The 18015-nt window shown below is 47.2% G+C and overlaps 3 non-coding genes across 3 annotated transcripts; 2 read left to right on the plus strand and 1 right to left on the minus strand.

Moving 5' to 3' along the window:
- Positions 1-5381: 5381 nt before the first annotated feature.
- LOC130883244 (U1 spliceosomal RNA) lies at positions 5382-5545 on the plus strand. Its single transcript, XR_009057936.1, has one exon. It is a non-coding gene; the product is annotated as a U1 spliceosomal RNA (small nuclear RNA).
- Positions 5546-10471: 4926 nt separating this feature from the next.
- On the minus strand, positions 10472-10635 carry LOC130883242 (U1 spliceosomal RNA). Its single transcript, XR_009057934.1, has one exon. It is a non-coding gene; the product is annotated as a U1 spliceosomal RNA (small nuclear RNA).
- Positions 10636-14553: 3918 nt separating this feature from the next.
- On the plus strand, positions 14554-14717 carry LOC130883223 (U1 spliceosomal RNA). Its single transcript, XR_009057920.1, has one exon. It is a non-coding gene; the product is annotated as a U1 spliceosomal RNA (small nuclear RNA).
- Positions 14718-18015: the final 3298 nt, after the last annotated feature.

The raw sequence follows: 18015 nt of genomic DNA on the forward strand, positions 1-18015 counted from the left end.
ATTGTTTCAAAGAGAGACCCTGTCTTGAGAAACCATAATAATAGTAATAATGATGATGATAAATAACTTTTTTTTTTTTTTGGTTTTTTCGAGACAGGGTTTCTCTGTCGAATAACTTTTTAAAATAAGTATGTTTGGGGTTCAGCCCGTCGAGACTGGGCCTCCCTTCAGCCTCAGACCCCGATTACATCCTGGAGTGGTCCTCCTCTTTTGATCTTCCCGAGTAACTCAAACGGCCAGCACGTTTCATGCTCAGCTGCTGTAATCCGGGGTGCCTCTGTCCAAGACCTTTCTAATAATAAAGTTAAAATCCAGCACTTTATAATAATAAAGTTATAATCATGTTCTTCCCGAGGGTCCCAGGTCCATCTATCCCTTAAGTCGGATGACTTCCACCCAGCCTTACAGTTAGTTCCTGTGGAGCCCTGGCTGTCCCAGAACTCACTCTGTAGACCAGCCCGTCCTCCAACTCAAAGAGATCCTCCTGCCTCTGCCTCCCGAGTACTCGGACCTTTGCCTATTTACAACCGTCCGCATACAGCAGCTACACATAATTCGATTCATTAATGACGTTTCCATACGTGCACAATGTATCTCAACCGTGTTCACGGCCCACGTCACTCTCTTGTCCCCCTCACAGTCCCGCAGATCCCCTTCCCTGCCAGCCTCCTCCACTTAACCTTTTCTATTTTATAAATGTTTTATTGCTTTTATTGAGCTACATATTTTTCTTCACTTCCCTCCCTTTCTCTCCCTTCCCCTCCTCCCCTCTCCCATGGTCTCCATGCTCCAAATTCACTCAGGAGATCTTGTCTTTTTCTACTTTCCATGTAGATTAGATCTCTTAGGGTCCTCACTGTTGTCTAGGTTCTTTGGGATTGTGAATTGTAGGCTGGTTTTATTTGCTTTGTTTCTAAAAGCTACTTATGAGTGAGTACATACGATATTTGCCTTTCTGGGTCTGGGTTACAAATATGATGTTTTCTTTTTTTTCCCCCATGATATTTATTGAGCTCTACATTTTTCTCTGCTCCCCTCCCTCCCTCTCCCCTCCCAAATCCTCCCCCAAGGTCCCCATGCTCCAAATTTACTCAGGAGATCTTGTCTTTTTCTACTTTCTACTTCCCATGTCGATTAGATCTATGTAAGTGTCTCTTAGTGTCCTCATTGTTGTCTAAATTCTCTGGGATTGTGGTTTGTAGGCTGGTGTTGTGATCCAGCTGCCCTCACTCCCCCTGACTGACAGGGGAACTTCCTTGTGGTCTGTAATTGACAAGGATGTTTGTGTTCTTTCTGGCAGGTGGGTCTCCACAGAAGGAGTAGAGGTATAAAAGGTTGCTGAGCAAAATAAAGGTTGTTGTTCTTCCACCTGAAAAGAAGTCTCTGTGTCTCAATCCCGGCACCCACCCCCCACCCCCCAGTCTTGTCTATCCAGGCTGTGCTTGCCGCAGCAGGCTGGCTTTCTTTGCTTTATGTTTAAAAACCACCTATAAGTGAGTACATGGGATAATTGTCTTTCTGTGTCTGGGTTACCTTACTCAAAATAATGTTTTCTAGTTCCATCCATTTTCCTGCAAAATTCAAGCTGCCGTTATTTTTTCTGCTGTGTATTACTCCATTGTGTAAATGTACCACATTTTTTTTTCTTTTTTTTTTCTTGAATGTTTTTTGGTTTTTCGAGATAGGGTTTCTCTGTGGCTTTGGAGCCTGTCCTGGAACTAGCTCTTGTAGACCAGGCTGGTCTCGAACTCACAGAGATCCGCCTACCTCTGCCTCCCAAGTGCTGGGATTAAAGGCGTGCGCCACCACCGCCCAGCCATACCACATTTTTCTTATCCATTCTTCGTTCGAGGGGCATTTAGGTTGTTTCCAGGTTCTGGCTATGACAAACAATGCTGCTATGAACATAGTTGAGCACATGTCCTTGTGGCACGATTGAGCATCCTTTGGATATATACCCAAAAGTGGTATTACTGGGTCTTTTTTTTTTTTTTTTTTTTTTTTTTTTTTTGGTTTTTCGAGACAAGGTTTCTCTGTGGTTTTGGAGCCTGTCCTGGAACTAGCTCTTGTAGACCAGGCTGGTCTCGAACTCACAGAGATCCGCCTGCCTCTGCCTCCCAAGTGCTGGGATTAAAGGCGTGCGCCACCACCGCCCGGCGGTATTACTGGGTCTTGAGGAAGGTTGTTTCCTAATTTTCTGAGAAACTGCCACACTGACATCCAAAGGGGTTGTACCAGCTTGCATTTCCACCAGCAATGAAGAGGTGTTCCTTTTCCCACAACCTCTCCAGCATAAGTTGTCATCAGTGTTTTTGATCTTGGCCATTCTTACAGGTGTAAGATGGAATCTCAGAGTTGTTTTGATTTGCATTTTAAGTTGTCATCAGTGTTTTTGATCTTGGCCATTCTTACAGGTGTAAGATGGAATCTCAGAGTTGTTTTGATTTGCATTTCTCTGATGACTGAGGATGTTGAACTTTTCCTTAAGTGTGTTTCAGCCATTTTAGATTCCTTGGTTGAAAGTTCTCTGTTTAGGTCTGTACTCCATTTTCTTTGGTGTCCAATTTCTTGAGTTCTTTGTATATTTTGGAGGTCAGATTTCTGTCTCATGTGGGGTTAGTGAAGATCTTTTCCCATTCTGTGGGCTGTCGTTTTGTCTTGTTGACCATATCCTTTACTTTACAGAAGTTTCTCAGTTTCAGGAGATCCCATTTATTAATTGTTTCTCTCAGTGTCTGTGCTGCTGGGGTTCTATTTAGGAAGTGGTTCCCTGTGCTAATGCATTCAAGTGTACTTCCCACTTTCTCTTCTATAAGGTTCAGTGTGGCTGGCTTTATGTTGAGGTCTTTGATCCATTTGGACTTGAGTTTTGTCCATGGTGATAGATATGAGTCTATTTTCATTCTTCTACATATTCATATCCAGTTATGCCAGCACCACTTGTTAAATATGCTTTGTTTTTCCATTTGATATTTTTTTGCTTCTTTATCAGGTGTTCGAAGATGTGTGGATTGCTATCCCGGTCTTCTATTCAGTTCCATTGGTCCTCCTGTCTGTTCTTATGCCAATACCAGGCTGTTTTCAGTACTGTAGCTCTGTAGTAGAGTTTGAAGTCAGGGATTGTGATGCCTACAGAAGTTCTTTTATTGCCAAGGATTGTTTTGGCTAAGCTGGGTTTGTTTTGTTTTGTTTTTCCATATGAAGTTGAGTACCGTTGTTTCAAGGTCTTTGAAGAATTGTGCTGGGATTTTGATGGGCATTGCATTGAATCTGTAGATTGCTTTCGGTAAAATTGCCATTTTTACTGTATTAATTCTGCCTACCCAAGAGCATGGGAGGTCTTTCCACTTTCTGGTGTCTTTTTCCATTTCTTTCTTCAAAGATTTAAAGTTCTTGTCATACAAGTCTTCCACTTTTTTGGCTAGAATTACTCTGAGATATTTTATGCTATTTGTAGGGCCACTAGTTTTTATTGGTGTCGTATTGTGCTTTTTGGTGTTGAATGTGTTCTTACCTTGTCTATCCATCTTTTCCTCTGATTGGTGTAGTTTGGACTGTGTCTCTGGTGTTCAGTCTTCTTGGTGCTAGCGGATCCAAGGCTCAGATAGCTGCTCTTCGTGGTGCACTCAGGGCCAAGGTTCCAGTCAACCTGGAGGTCACTCGTTGTCCCTGGAGGTCACTCAGCACTCATGGAGGTCGCTCCTCTCCGTAATGCCGGGAGTCGGGGAGTCGATCGGGACTGCTCCCAAGGAGGTAGCTTGCTTGGGGCTGCTCCCACTGAGGTCGCTGCCTTGGGCCTGATCTGTACCTATCTGTTCCTGTGGAGGTCACTGTGTCGGGTCTGCTTAGGCTGAGGTCGCTGACTCAGGCCTGCTCCTGGGGCGGAGGTCACTGGTTCAGCCTGTTCCTACAGACGTCCCTGGCTCGGGCCTGCACCCTCGGGCATTGCTCCCTTGGATCTGCTCCTGTGGAGGTCGCTGCCTCATGAACTTATTTTTTTTTTTTTTTGGTTTTTCGAGACAGGGTTTCTCTGTGGTTTTGGAGCCTGTCCTGGAACTAGCTCTTGTAGACCAGGCTGGTCTCGAACTCACAGAGATCCGCCTGCCTCTGCCTCCCAAGTGCTGGGATTAAAGGCGTGCGCCACCACCGCCCGGCTTCTCATGAACTTATTGAATACTATGGAGGCTGGAAAGATGTCTCAGCAGCTAAAAGCTGTTATTGATTTTGCAGAGGACCCAGGTTTGGATGCCAGCATCCATGTCAGCTGGCTCACAAAACCTCTTCCGGCGGTTTCCCTCCTCTGGCCTCTGAAAGTGCCTGAAATTCGGCCCTGGAATCCAGGTTCACTGGCACCTGGGAGAAGTCGCCACCTGGATTACATCATGACTGAGTATCCACACGAGCCCCTACCCCACTTAACATTTTTAAATTTTATTTTACGTGTATTCACGTGTGCCATACCACCTGTGTGCACGGACCCGTGCATGTCCGAAGAGGACGTCGAATCGGGTGGAGCTGTGAGCTGTGCATATCGGGTCGGAGATGCTGTGAGCTGCCAGGTGAGCGCTGGGCACGGCAGGTGAGCTGCCCGGTCCTCTGCAGGAGCCGCAGGAGCGCTCTAAGCTGCCGAGTCATTTCTCCGGCCCCACTGCTCCACTTTCGTGCCTTCTATGTCTGGTTTATGGGTTTGTGTCCTCGTTTTCGGGTCCGTTGGTTTTGAGACAAGATCTCACTGGGTAGCCCTGGCTGGCCTGCACTAGAGATGTGCAGACCATCCATGCCTAGCCCTGAACAGCGATCCCGAACCCCCAGAGTGCTGGGGTCGATTAAAGGGGCCGTGCCGGCGAGTAGCAGGTCAGCTCAGCTTCACACGAGTTAGTGCCAGCTGGGAGGAGGGTTGAAGCTCGGTTGAGAAAGGATGGGACTGAAGGCTGGAAGCCCGAAGGAGGGAAGGCCCAACCCACGACGAGAAAGCCCGGCACGAACAAATCCCCGAGTGTAGTGGACGACGGCCCCCCGCCAGGATCCTAAGTTTAGGGTCATCCTAGGCTACAAAGTGCGGTCGGGGACACCCTGTCGTCCTCGCGGTCGCCCGAGGGGGAGGTAACGGGGTATTTAAAAACAAAAAGCAAAAAAAAAAAAAAAGCAAAGCAGCGCGGGGCGGGGCGTATGCAGATAAGGTATCGCGCAGTGGCTGCCGGTCCGGCGGTGTCAGCGAGGCGCGTGCCCGCGGTGACCGTCCCGCGTGGAGAGGATGGGATGTCCGTGAGGAGCTCAGAGGGCGGCACGAGAGGGCGGCGAGGCGGCGTCGCGAGGGCGGTGACCGTGGGTTATAAGTGCGTGCGTGGTGAGGGAGGGCGCGGTGTTGGGCTGAGGAACTCATACTTACCTGGCAGGGGAGATACCATAATCACGAAGGTGGTTTTCCCAGGGCGAGGCTTCTCCATTGCACTCCGGATGTGCTGACCCCTGCGATTTCCCCAAATGCGGGAAACTCGACTGCATAATTTGTGGTAGTGGGGGACTGCGTTCGCGCTCTCCCCTGGTGACGCTGGTTTTGAACGAAAGGTTTGTTTTTATGTCTGATACTTTCGTATTGTCTTCTTCTTGATGATTGGAGAAAGCTCCTGTTGTAGGCGGTACTTGAGAAACACCTTGTATTTTCTCTTGGAAGTGGTTCTCCCTGCGGCAGGAGCCTGGTTCTTGGAGCTGATGCCGAGCCTGCGGGCGGGGACTGTGTACCTGCTGGCTCCCCAGTAGGTTTACTCAAGCTTTCTCTCCTTCCTTTTTTTCTTCTTTTGGTTTTTTGCTTTGCTTACACAGGGTTTCCTTGTGAGACGTTCCTGACTGTCCTGGAACTCACCCTGTTGACAAGGCTGGCCTGGAAATTACAGTTGGGATTAAAGGCGTGCAGCATCGCTGCCCGGGTCAGCTTGCTTTCTTACAGACTCCAGGACCAACAGCCCAGGTATGGGTTGGGCTCTTCCCATCAATCAACAAGAAAATGCCGTTCTGCCGTGTGGTGGTGGTGCATGTCTTTAATCCCAGTACTCTGAGATAAAAACCAGGAAAACAGGACAAACCAAAAGCAACTTGTGGAGGACAAGTCCATCACTATTGAAGGAAGTCAGAGCAGGAACTCAAGGTAGAAATCTGGTGGCAGAAACTAAAGCAGAGGCCGTAAAGACGCGCCCAGACTTCCTTCTTACATCACCCAGGACCACCAGCCCAGGGGTGGCACTGCCCACAACGGGCTGGGTATTCCCACATTCGCCATTAAGATATGCTCTTCCCGGGCTGGAGAGATGGCTCAGAAGTTAAGAGCACCAGCCAGAGGTCCTGAGTTCAATTCCCAGCAACCACTTGGTGGCTCACAACCTTTGTAATGAGATCTAGTGTCCTCTTCTGGCCTGCAGACATACATGCAGGCATAACATTGTATACATAATAAATCTTTTTTTTAAAAAAAATGCTCTTCCGGCTCTCCTGCCTATCGCTGATCTTATAGAAGCAGTATCTCAACTGAGCTTCCCTCCTCTCTGTTGACTCCTGTCGAGTTGACAGAAAGTCAGTTTAATCTCAGCAGCACTCAAACGGTGCAGGATCAATGGTGAATTAAATGCTAGCCTGGTATACTCGCTATATTTATGTCAGCTTGACACAAGATAGAGTCACTCACTGGAAGGGAGGGAACTTCAATCAAGAAAATGCCTTTATAAGATCTTGTGTGACTTTTGGTGGGTTTTTTTGTTTTTTTGTTTTTTGTTTTTTTTTTTTGGAGATAGGGTTTCTCTGTGTAACAGCCCTAGCTGTCCTGGAACTCAATTTGTAAACCAACCAGGCTGGCTTCAAACTCAGAGATCTGCTGGCTTCTGCCCCCTGAATGCTGAGATTAAAGGGCCACCCACGGCTGCCCGTGGAGTTTTATCACAGCAATAGAAACCCTGAGACAGGGTTTCTGAGCCAGGGTTGTCAGAAGGGTGTGTGTGTGTGTATAAATTTTGCACAAGGAAATTGTCTTTTCTCACTACAGGTTAATCAATACATGAACAAAGCAGTTCACAAAAAATACAGAGATTCTTTGAAATCAGAACATTATCATCATGTTTCCACAGTTCCCAAGCCCCCATAACAGTCACTATATTCTTTTTTCTTTTTTTTTTTTTTTTTTTTTGGTTTTTCGAGACAGGGTTTCTCTGTGGTTTTGGAGCCTGTCCTGGAACTAGCTCTTGTAGACCAGGCTGGTCTCGAACTCACAGAGATCCGCCTGCCTCTGCCTCCCAAGTGCTGGGATTAAAGGCGTGCTCCACCACCGCCCGGCTCAGTATAATTCTTTTGCCAAGTTTCATAATCAAAGAACAATTTCTGCGGGGGCTGGAGAGATGGCGCAGAGAGAGGTTAAGAGCATTGTCTGCTCTTCCAAAGGTCCTGAGTTCAATTCCCAGCAACCACATGGTGGCTCACAACCATCTGTAATGGGGTCTGGTATAGACAGACAGAATATTGTATACAAAATAAAAATTTTTTTTACAAAAGAACAATTCTGCGTTTCCCCCCAATTTCCTCAATTCTTTTATTAGTCAGATTTTCCCCCACTGGTGCAGGAGAATTGTTTGTATTCTGTCAATCATGTTTTAAATAAACGCTGATTGGCCAGGAAGGCGGGACAGAAACCCCAACAAGCAAGCCAGTCCTTCATGTTACACCCCACCTTAACAACTTTAATGCCATACAGAACATCCATTCTTTCAGAAGCCACCGGTGTGGAAGGAAAAAAGAACATGAAGAACAAGTATACTAATAGAATTGTTATAGCCAGATCATCTGCATAGGCGGACTCAGTAGAAGCCGTTCTCGGGGCACGGGTGTTCTCTCCTTGGCCCGCTAGTAACACGCTCTAAGCTGCCACTGGGTTGCCTGGAGGGAACTGCTTCCTGCATCTCAGGTCAGGAACCCGCGCGTGGAAGGAGGCTATGCTTTGCCGTCTCTGGCAATATACACTCCCCTCACATAACTTGTGCTAAATGGTCATGTCGTCCAATTGTATATTTCATACACAGAAGATCCGGGCTGTTCTCAGCTGTCTGGTCGGAGAAGGATTTCTCCGCTGCACGTTGACATAGCGGTTAGTGTAGAGGTCCACAACTCGTCAAAATGTTGACTGTACGTAACCGTGAGCACTCAACTGCAGATGGATGGTCTACAGCACCCTCCCTATCCAAGATTCCGAGAACTCAGGCGACTGTAAGGACTGTCAGCACGGGAGGAGAGCAGTGAAACTGCGTGCTGTCCGCGATGCAGCCTTCTACACTTCACAAGACGTGTATGCACAAGACGCTTCGTGGTTAAGAACCGCTCTTCCAGAGGACCTGGATTCGATTCCCAGCACCCACATAGCCCCATTTGATACATTTTAAAGGAAAAAAAGGAAAGGAGGAGGAGGAGGAGGAAGGAGAAGGAGGAGAAGGAGGAGAAAAGAGCAAGAAAAAGGAGGAGAAGAAAGAAGCAGCAGCAGATCCTATCACTCATAAAGAATTCTAGGCAGGGGCTGGAGAGATGGCTCAGTGGTTAAGAGCATTGCCTGCTCTTCCAAAGGTCCTGAGTTCAATTCCCAGCAACCACAAGGTGGCTCACAACCATCTGTAATGAGGTCTGGTGCCCTCTTCTGGCCTGCAGGCATACACACAGACAGAATATTGTATACATAATAAATAAATAAATATTAAAAAAAAAAAAAGAATTCTAGGCAGCAGGTGAGTGGCGCTCCTGTTGGATCTGCTATCTCCTCTGTCCGTGGTCAGCAATGCTAAACCATGTTCCGCGTGAATCTATCACAATATCCCTCCACTAAAGCTAGAGCATAAGGAACCTTTATTATTTTAATTAAAACGTGAATCGTACATTAATTTTTTTCTGCATTTTTGGGGTTGGTGGGTACATGTGCCAGAGGACACTGTGTAGAAATCCATTTGTTCCTTTCACCATGTGAGTTTCAAGGGCTGAACTCAGCTTTAGTGGATTTTGGAGACAGGCTGGTGGATCTCTGTGAACTCTCTTTGAGCCCAGTGTAAGGCCAGTCTGCATAGAGTTCCAGGCCAGTTAGGAACTCTGAGACACCCTCCAACACACACCAAAAAGAGAGGGGGGAGGGAGAGATAGGGAGGAAGAGAGATGGGGAGAAAGGGAGGGAGAAAAGAGGAAGAAAAAGAAGGAAGGAAAGAAAGAAAGGGAAAGAAAAAAGGATGGAAGAAGAGAGATGAGGGCCCGAGAACCAGGTTATACTATTTCCAGGCCAGTCTGGGCTACATGGAAAATCTACAGGAAAAGTAAATAATAAAAAGGGCATTATCAATTGTAGTTTAATTTTCTAGAAAGAGTTTTTGTTGTAGGATTTTTATACACTGCGTGAAGATGTATTTGCTGTGGTTGGTGTAATAAAAAAGCTGAATATGCAGGAGGAGGTATAGGGTTTTCCGGGGAGACAAAGGAAGAGGCACGTGGAAGATGCCAGGAGACACTGGGCGAGAACAGGAGGTGCAAGGTGACGCCAAGTGGTAGAACGTAGATTAATATATAAATGTGTGGTTAAGTTATATAAGTGCTAGTTAGGAACGTATCTAAACTATAGGCCGAGCTTTCATAATTATTAAGTCTCCTTGTTATTTGTGAGCTGGCAGACCAAAGAAAAGTCTGACTCCAAGTTTTTTTTTTTTTTTTAAATATTTATTTATTATGTATACAATATTCTGTCTGTGTGTATGCCTGCAGGCCAGAAGAGGGCACCAGACCCCATTACAGATGGTTGTGAGCCACCATGTGGTTGCTGGGAATTGAACTCAGGACCTTAGGAAGAGCAGGCAATGCTCTTAACCTCTGAGCCATCTCTCCAGCCCTGACTCCAAGTTTATAAAAAGTATTTGTGTGTACGGATGTTTTGCCTGCCTGCATGGATGCCTTTGCACCACATGGGCGCAGTGCCTGTGGTGGCTAGAAGAGTGTTGGAGAGCCTGGAATTGGGAGTCACAACCGGTTGTGAGCTGCCGTGCGTGTGCTGAGAATTAATTGAACTGAACCTAGGTCCTCTGGAAGCACAGTTAGTATTCTTAATTCAGTTCCAGGCAAAAGCCATTAATTTTTTGCTTGTGAGGGTTGATTAGATTGCTTAGCTGGTTTCAAACTTCAAAAAGTTATTTTACTATGTCCCAGATGGTGTCTTCCAATCTTCCGTGATTAGTACCTGTCAATACTTAATATCTAGCCGGAAAAATGTCTAAGCGGATAGTAAAGAAGACTGGCTACAAACTCTTCCAGATTAAATCTAAACCCAGTTTCCTAGGAACGTAAGTGTCCATGTAAAACAACCACCAGCAAGAGCTGGTACTTTATTCTAGACTCTACGTACATACTACAGAAAGGTAGAAACTTAGTCAGGAAACCAAGGCTAAATAACCTGCTTTTCAACCAGAGAGACCAGGGGAGAGCGCGAACGCAGTCCCCCACTATCACAAATTATGCAGTCGAGTTTCCCGCATTTGGGGAAATCGCAGGGGTCAGCACATCCGGAGTGCAATGGATAAGCCTCGCCCTGGGAAAACCACCTTCGTGATCATGGTATCTCCCCTGCCAGGTAAGTATGAGTTCCTCAGCCCAACACCGCGCCCTCCCTCACCACGCACGCACTTATAACCCACGGTCACCGCCCTCGCGAATCCGCCTCGCCGCCCTCTCGTGCCGCCCTCCGAGCTCATCACGGACATCCCATCCTCTACACGCGGGACGGTCACCGCGCGGGACGCGCCTCGCGCCTCGTCGACACCGCCAGACCGGCAGCCACTGCGCCAAAGCTCATCTGCATACGCCCCGCCCTCCCCCGCCCTCAGAGGCCCTGCCCAGAGCTTCCGCCCAGTCTGCACCCAACGCTAGGACGCGCCCAGAGGGGCCCTCGCCCTGGGCCTGAAGGGGGACTGCGCGGACGGCCACACCTCCAGACCTTTACACACCATCCGCCGCCCGCGGGCCTTGTCTCGGGATGACACGCTGGGGTGTCGATGCAGTGTGGACGTGAGCCTGTAGTTCCAGCACTAGGACCAAGGGTTCAAAGCCATCTCCGGCCAGGTAGAGACTGTGAGGCCAGCCTGGGCTACAAGGGGGCCGTGTCTCAGAAGCAAAAAAGAAAAAAAAACAACAATAATTCACGCGCCGGCTCAGATGGCTTGCTGTGCGAGCCTGGAGACCTCTGTTCTACCCCAGAATCCACAGGAGGATTCCAGGAAGCTTTTCTCTGACTCCTATGCTCGAGAGCTCGGTGAAAACAAACAACACAACACAACAGGGAAAAGAGCCCACAAACAATAAGTTCTTTTCTTTCGCGTCCGCATTCCAGAGGCAGAGGCAGGGGCTGGTCGGCAAGGGAGAGGGAGGCAGGGACGCAGAGGGAGCTCTGAGATCGAGGGTCTACTTGTCTACGTCTAGAGGCCTACTGGCAACTCATGTCTTTCTTCTCTGGCAGCTACCTGGTTTTTCCGGTGCTCAACGTTTTTTTGGGAATAGATCAGTGCTGTCAGGAACAATCGTGTCTCAAGGCAAAACCCTAAGTTAATTAAATGCCATGTTCTACAGTGTTTTGGAGTGGTTACCTGTCTATGTGAAATACAATCTCTATGGATCTAAAGAACCTGATTAGTCTAACTATGAGTATGACAAACATAGACGACTATTTACCTATAATCCTTAATACCTGTGTAATCTAAAGACTAAGGTTTTTTGTTTTTTTTGTTTTTTTTCGAGACAGGGTTTCTCCGTAGCTTTTGGTTCCTGTCCTGGAACTAACTCTTGTAGACCAGGCTGTACTCGAACTCACAGAGATCCGCCTGCCTCTGCCTCCCAAGTGCTGGGATTAAAGGCGTACACCACCACCGCCCAGCTAAAGACTAAGATTTTATATTAGAATATTAAACCGTCTTTAAGCAACTGTGCAGCAAATGAGGACAATGGTCTCAAAATATAAACAATGTGTAAGTATCTTGATCAGAGGTAGAAATGTATAATGGAATATGATAAATCCATCCCAAGATTGTATTAATATACAAAATGTCTTAAACAGAGGTATATGACAAAATAACTTTGCATAGGTGTACAAATATTGTCAAAAGAAATAGGAGCATATTCAACATAACAAATATAATTTGAATCTGTATCAATATACAAAATTCATACCAATGTAAATTTACTATAAATAATAGCTCACAAGTATTCACTATTACTCACTATTATTATAAGTGTAATAAATTTACACTAATCTACCTATATATTGGCTCGTACCCACGTCAGGAGAGCCAGAAGGAAAACGCGAATAAAGCTCCAAATTGTTAAAATAAGGGGTTCTTTATTTAAAGGGGGGACTTACAGATCACAGTCCTCTGTATGAATGGGAAACAGGAGCCGAATCCAACATCCAGGTGTGAGAAAGGAAACGCACCTTTTTGGTACCAAGGCCACGCCCAACCTGGTCCAGTCTCTGAAACAGCATTGACTAAAGGAGGATCCCCATCTGAGCTACACAACCCTTGCTCTTGTGTGCGTGTGTTTGACTTACTTTAAGCGGAAGCACAGCAGTGAGAGTGGAAGAGAGGAGAGGTCCCCAGAAAGCAGTTCAGCCCCTACAAGACTCCAGTGCCGGGTCCAGGTCCTATTCTCATTTCCTACCGACACCACCAGGTGGCGCAGGCAAGGAAGCAAGCCTCACAAAAGCCTGGCCGCAGGCAGCAGCAGCTCTTTAACGACAGGACCGTAATGGCCATTTCTCCAGCCCACCCTGCTTCAAACAGCAAGTGAAGTCACGCTTGAGGTGAAAGACCCCCATGCCCATGTACTATGTTAAACTTTGCTGAAATTTAGCTGGGCCCCTCAGCTCAGCCGATGCTAAAACTGGGTGTCTATGGGTTGCAGACTCACTGACTAGGCTAAGAAGAGGGAATCCTCCGCCCCCAAGGCAGTCTATCTAAACTGTCAAACTTGCTGCAGAGTGCTCTATCTAGCTCTGTGGTTTTTCGGGGATACTCCACCCCCTCCAAGACATCCTATCTAAATTGTCAACCTGCTACAGGGTTTTTCGGGGAAATTCGGGAATAGACACAAGGCCGTCCCCAGGGTGAGCTAAGCCCGCCAATTTGAGAACCAATGAAATGCTGTTGCTGGACAAGCCTCTTATGTAACAACTAAATCCTTATAAATACATGATGTGCCATCAGGCTGGCATGCTCAGTAACTTAATTGTAACTTAGTTGATGCAGCATCCATAGGCGTCTGTGTAATCAGTAAAGATACCTCTTGCTGATTGCATCTGTTGGCCTGAATTATTGAGACTGGGGGATTTCTCCCACCACCCTTGAAAACGAGGGTTTTTCAGAGGAACAAGCAGTGCTTTAAAGTAAGCCACTGAGCAAACCAGTTTGTAATTACTGGTCTTTCCTACTCTGCTTTAAGTGGCTCTGTTCCCCCGAGTCCCAAGCCGAACCTCGGACCTCTTGTCAGGCGGGTGTCCTCTCTCACGCTTCTGCTGAGTTGTGAGGGTCGCCCCTCCTCTAAGTTGTTCCGGGTCTGAAAGCCCTGACTGAGCCTCAAACTCAGGACAGGCGGTTGATAGGAGACCAGTAGCTGAATTTCTAATTTCTCCCTTTTCCTGGGTCTCGTTATGTGGTCCTGGCTGGCCTAGACCTCTAGACGTAGACAAGTAGGCCCTCCATCTCAGAGCTCCCTCTGCGTCCCTGCCTCCCTCTCCCTTGCCGACCAGCCCCTGCCTCTGCCTCTGGAATGCGGACGCGAAAGAAAAGAACTTATTGTTTGTGGGCTCTTTTCCCTGTTGTGTTGTGTTGTTTGTTTTCACCGAGCTCTCGAGCATAGGAGTCAGAGAAAAGCTTCCTGGAATCCTCCTGTGGATTCTGGGGTAGAACAGAGGTCTCCAGGCTCGCACAGCAAGCCATCTGAGCCGGCGCGTGAATTATTGTTTTTTTTTTCTTTTTTGCTTCTGAGACACGGCCCCCTTGTAGCCCAGGCTGGCCTCACAGTCTCTACCTGGCCGGAGATGGCTTTGAACCCTTGGTCCTAGTGCTGGAACTACAGGCTCACGTCCACACTGCATCGACACCCCAGCGTGTCATCCCGAGACAAGGCCCGCGGGCGGCGGATGGTGTGTAAAGGTCTGGAGGTGTGGCCGTCCGCGCAGTCCCCCTTCAGGCCCAGGGCGAGGGCCCCTCTGGGCGCGTCCTAGCGTTGGGTGCAGACTGGGCGGAAGCTCTGGGCAGGGCCTCTGAGGGCGGGGGAGGGCGGGGCGTATGCAGATGAGCTTTGGCGCAGTGGCTGCCGGTCTGGCGGTGTCGACGAGGCGCGAGGCGCGTCCCGCGCGGTGACCGTCCCGCGTGTAGAGGATGGGATGTCCGTGATGAGCTCGGAGGGCGGCACGAGAGGGCGGCGAGGCGGATTCGCGAGGGCGGTGACCGTGGGTTATAAGTGCGTGCGTGGTGAGGGAGGGCGCGGTGTTGGGCTGAGGAACTCATACTTACCTGGCAGGGGAGATACCATGATCACGAAGGTGGTTTTCCCAGGGCGAGGCTTATCCATTGCACTCCGGATGTGCTGACCCCTGCGATTTCCCCAAATGCGGGAAACTCGACTGCATAATTTGTGGTAGTGGGGGACTGCGTTCGCGCTCTCCCCTGGTAATGCTGGTTTTGAATGGAAGACCTATTGTCCTCTGGCAAGTTTCCTGTTACTAGGCAACAGCCACTAGGTTTGTCTACGTCACCCAGCCTTCCACCTCCCTGAAAGGTTTCTGACAAACAAGACATAAGTGTTTAAAGCAGTAAGGTGGTGGTGCTGCACAGAACGCATTTATTTAATCCTCCCCTTTGGTAGGCGAGGCAGGAGTGATCTATTTCAGAGAAGACCGTGTCTTGTAAAACAAAATAATGACGATAATTATAATTTTTAGAAATATGTATACAACATTCTGTCTGTGCGTCTGCCTGTAGGCCTGAAGAGGGCACCAGACCTCATTACAGATGGTTGTGAGCCGCCATGTGGTTGCTGGGAATTAAACTCAGGACCTTTGGAAGAGCAGGCAATGCTCTTAACCGCTGAGCCATCTCTCCAGCCCCCTATAATATTTTTAAAATATATTTGTTCGGGGGTCAGTCCGTCGAGACTGGGCCTCCTTGCAGCCTCAGACCCCGATTACATCCTGCAGTGGCCCTCTTCTTTTGATGTTCCCGAGTAACTCAAACCGCCAGCACATTTCATGCTCAGCTGCTGTAATTTGGGGTGCCTCTGTCCAAGACCTTTCTAATAATAAAAGTTAAAATCATGCTCTTGCTGACGGTCCCAGGCCCATCCTTCAAGTCGGATGACTTCCACTCAGCCTTGCAGTTCCTGCACCGGAAGACCTCTCTTCTGGCTGGGCTCTGCACGCTCGTGGAATACACAAACACATAACTATCTAAGCTAGAATGAGGGGGTGGTTTCGTCGGTAAAACACGCGTCAAATGCATGCCCCTTAATCTCATACTGCTGCGCAGGGCTTTAAAACTTCTCAGCCAGCTGTGCTTGTCACGAGTTAGTGTAGTTCTAGGCCACCTGAGTGACAGTGACAAGACACAAGAAGGGAAATCACACACACACACACACACACACACACACACACACACACACACACACGTGATCTCTCACGTAAGATGTGGCACAAACTTCAAGGAAGAGTGCCCGCAGAGAAGGTGTGTCTGTGCTGTGCTTCCTGCGTCGGAGCCCTTGCACCTTTGGCATTACCTGCTTATGTTCTAAGGAACACATTCTGGTTTCTTCTGGAAGGGAAGATAGTATGTTTAAGTTTCCAGAGTCTACTGATGAGACGTTGCCATATGCGGGAGTATATGATGCTAATGGAGGAAGAAAGGGGAAAAGAGGAAAATGCTTCCAAGTTTAATCTGGTGCTAAGTAAATGAAGAACAAAAAGCAAACTTAATTAAGCAATTAAGAGATTCAGCAAAAAATGGGATAAGGGCCGGGCGGTGGTGGCGCACGCCTTTAATCCCAGCACTCGGGAGGCAGAGGCAGGCGGATCTCTGTGAGTTCGAGACCAGCCTGGTCTACAAGAGCTAGTTCCAGGACAGGCTCCAAAACCACAGAGAAACCCTGTCTCGAAAAACCAAAAAAAAAAAAAAAAAAAAAAAAAAAAAAAAAAAAAAAAAAAAAATGGGATAAGGACAGGGACAGAAGAGGGACAGAAGAGAGAGATAAATGCCTGTAACTTTTTGAGATTGGTCTTGGGGAAGGTTTGGAAAGAAGTTAGAAATATGGAGAAGGAGAAGGAAAGAAGTTCTTCTGCATAGATTGTAGAAATATAAAAAGACTCTAGACTGTGTGACTGTTAACCACAATCGCTTGCCCTTAGCTCAAAATGTCGTGAACTCATAGCCTAGATAGATTTATATCGGAACTAATGCCAACCCATGTCTAGCATGACCAACCGCAGACTCACACCAGGGACATCTGTCTGATGAAAATCTCTTCTCATGTATCTGATATAATGATTCTAAGAATAATCTGTATCATATGAAAAAATACATGCTGTTAAACAATCTTTTCTGTATAAGGGATGAGCCTCATACCTAGTAAAGACGCATTCAAGTGCAATTCCTTTGAGTCTTGGGTCTGTTTGTCATTCGCCAACTCCTGACCCACCTGTTCCCGAGACCCTGTCCTGTCTGTCCCAGTGTTCCGGCTGAGCTGGTCCGTCACAAACAGTTCTCCCCAAGAATTACTAGAATGTCCAGTCTGTCTATATTTGGAAAATTCAGAGAAAATATTCCATTATCTATCCTATCTTGGTGTGTCAAAAGTTTTGTACCTAATTTACTTCCTATCATAACTTGTATTACCGACCTAAAATTATCATTTTAGACCTTAAAACATTTTCTTAGATAAACAACTTAAGCTTTTGTGTCTCTCAACCTTATATACTTTATACTTCTTTTGTGAGTTTTTTAGTTCTGAATTTCATAACAACAAAAACTTTAACTATATCTCTTCAACTCCATCAGAGATCTGAGAAAGATATAATATTACTTGAGTAAACAGGAAGTGCAGAGCAAGAAACTGCCAAAACTATATAAATGACAGAAGCAGCTGGCTGCCCGGGAAGTCACCCAGGTTTCTTCTGCAAAGTCGGGGCATCCATCTTTGGCCTACGGGCCTAGAATATCTGACAGATTTTTCTGTGAAGCAGGGATTTTGAAGGACTGCCATACTTGTCTTGGCAAAGTCCAACAGTTCAACAGTCTCTCTGCTTTGTATCCTGCTTGTCCAGTTTGTATAGCATACTGTCAGCAGTTGAGAAAGAGCAGTTTCTTGTCCAAATGGTTAGTTTTGCTACGTTGAAAATAAGCTCCGGGGGCTGGAGAGATGTCTCAGTGGTTAAGAGCATTGCCTGCTCTTCCAAAGGTCCTGAGTTCAATTCCCAGCAACCACATGGTGGCTCACAACCATCTGTAATGAGGTCTGGTGCCCTCTTCTGGCCTGCAGGCACACACACAGACAGAATATTGTACACATAATAAATAAATAAATATTAAAAAAAAAAGAAAACAAAAAAAGAAAATAAGCTTCGCTGGGCAATGGTGGCGCACGCCTTTAATCTCAGCACTTGGGAGGCAGAGCCAGGCGGATCTCTGTGAGTTCGAGACCAGCCTGGTCTACAGAGCTAGTTCCAAGTTGCAGGACAGGCCTCAAAGCCACAGAGAAACCCTGTCTAGAAAAACCAAAAAAAAAAAAAAAAAGAAACTAAGCTCCATATGGGGTTTCATCGATGTCCATCATCTTCCCCGAAGTAAATCGGTGCTGTCAGGAGCAGATGTGTCACACTCACAAAAAGTCCTATGTTAGCAAACTATTTTATATGCCATATTCTCTAGGTCTTGAGGTGTTTGAAGACCGTCTATCTACTATCTATCTGTCTATCTATCT

Source organism: Chionomys nivalis, chromosome 10 (genome assembly GCF_950005125.1).
Source record: "Chionomys nivalis chromosome 10, mChiNiv1.1, whole genome shotgun sequence".
Classification (NCBI taxonomy): Eukaryota; Metazoa; Chordata; class Mammalia; order Rodentia; family Cricetidae; genus Chionomys; species Chionomys nivalis.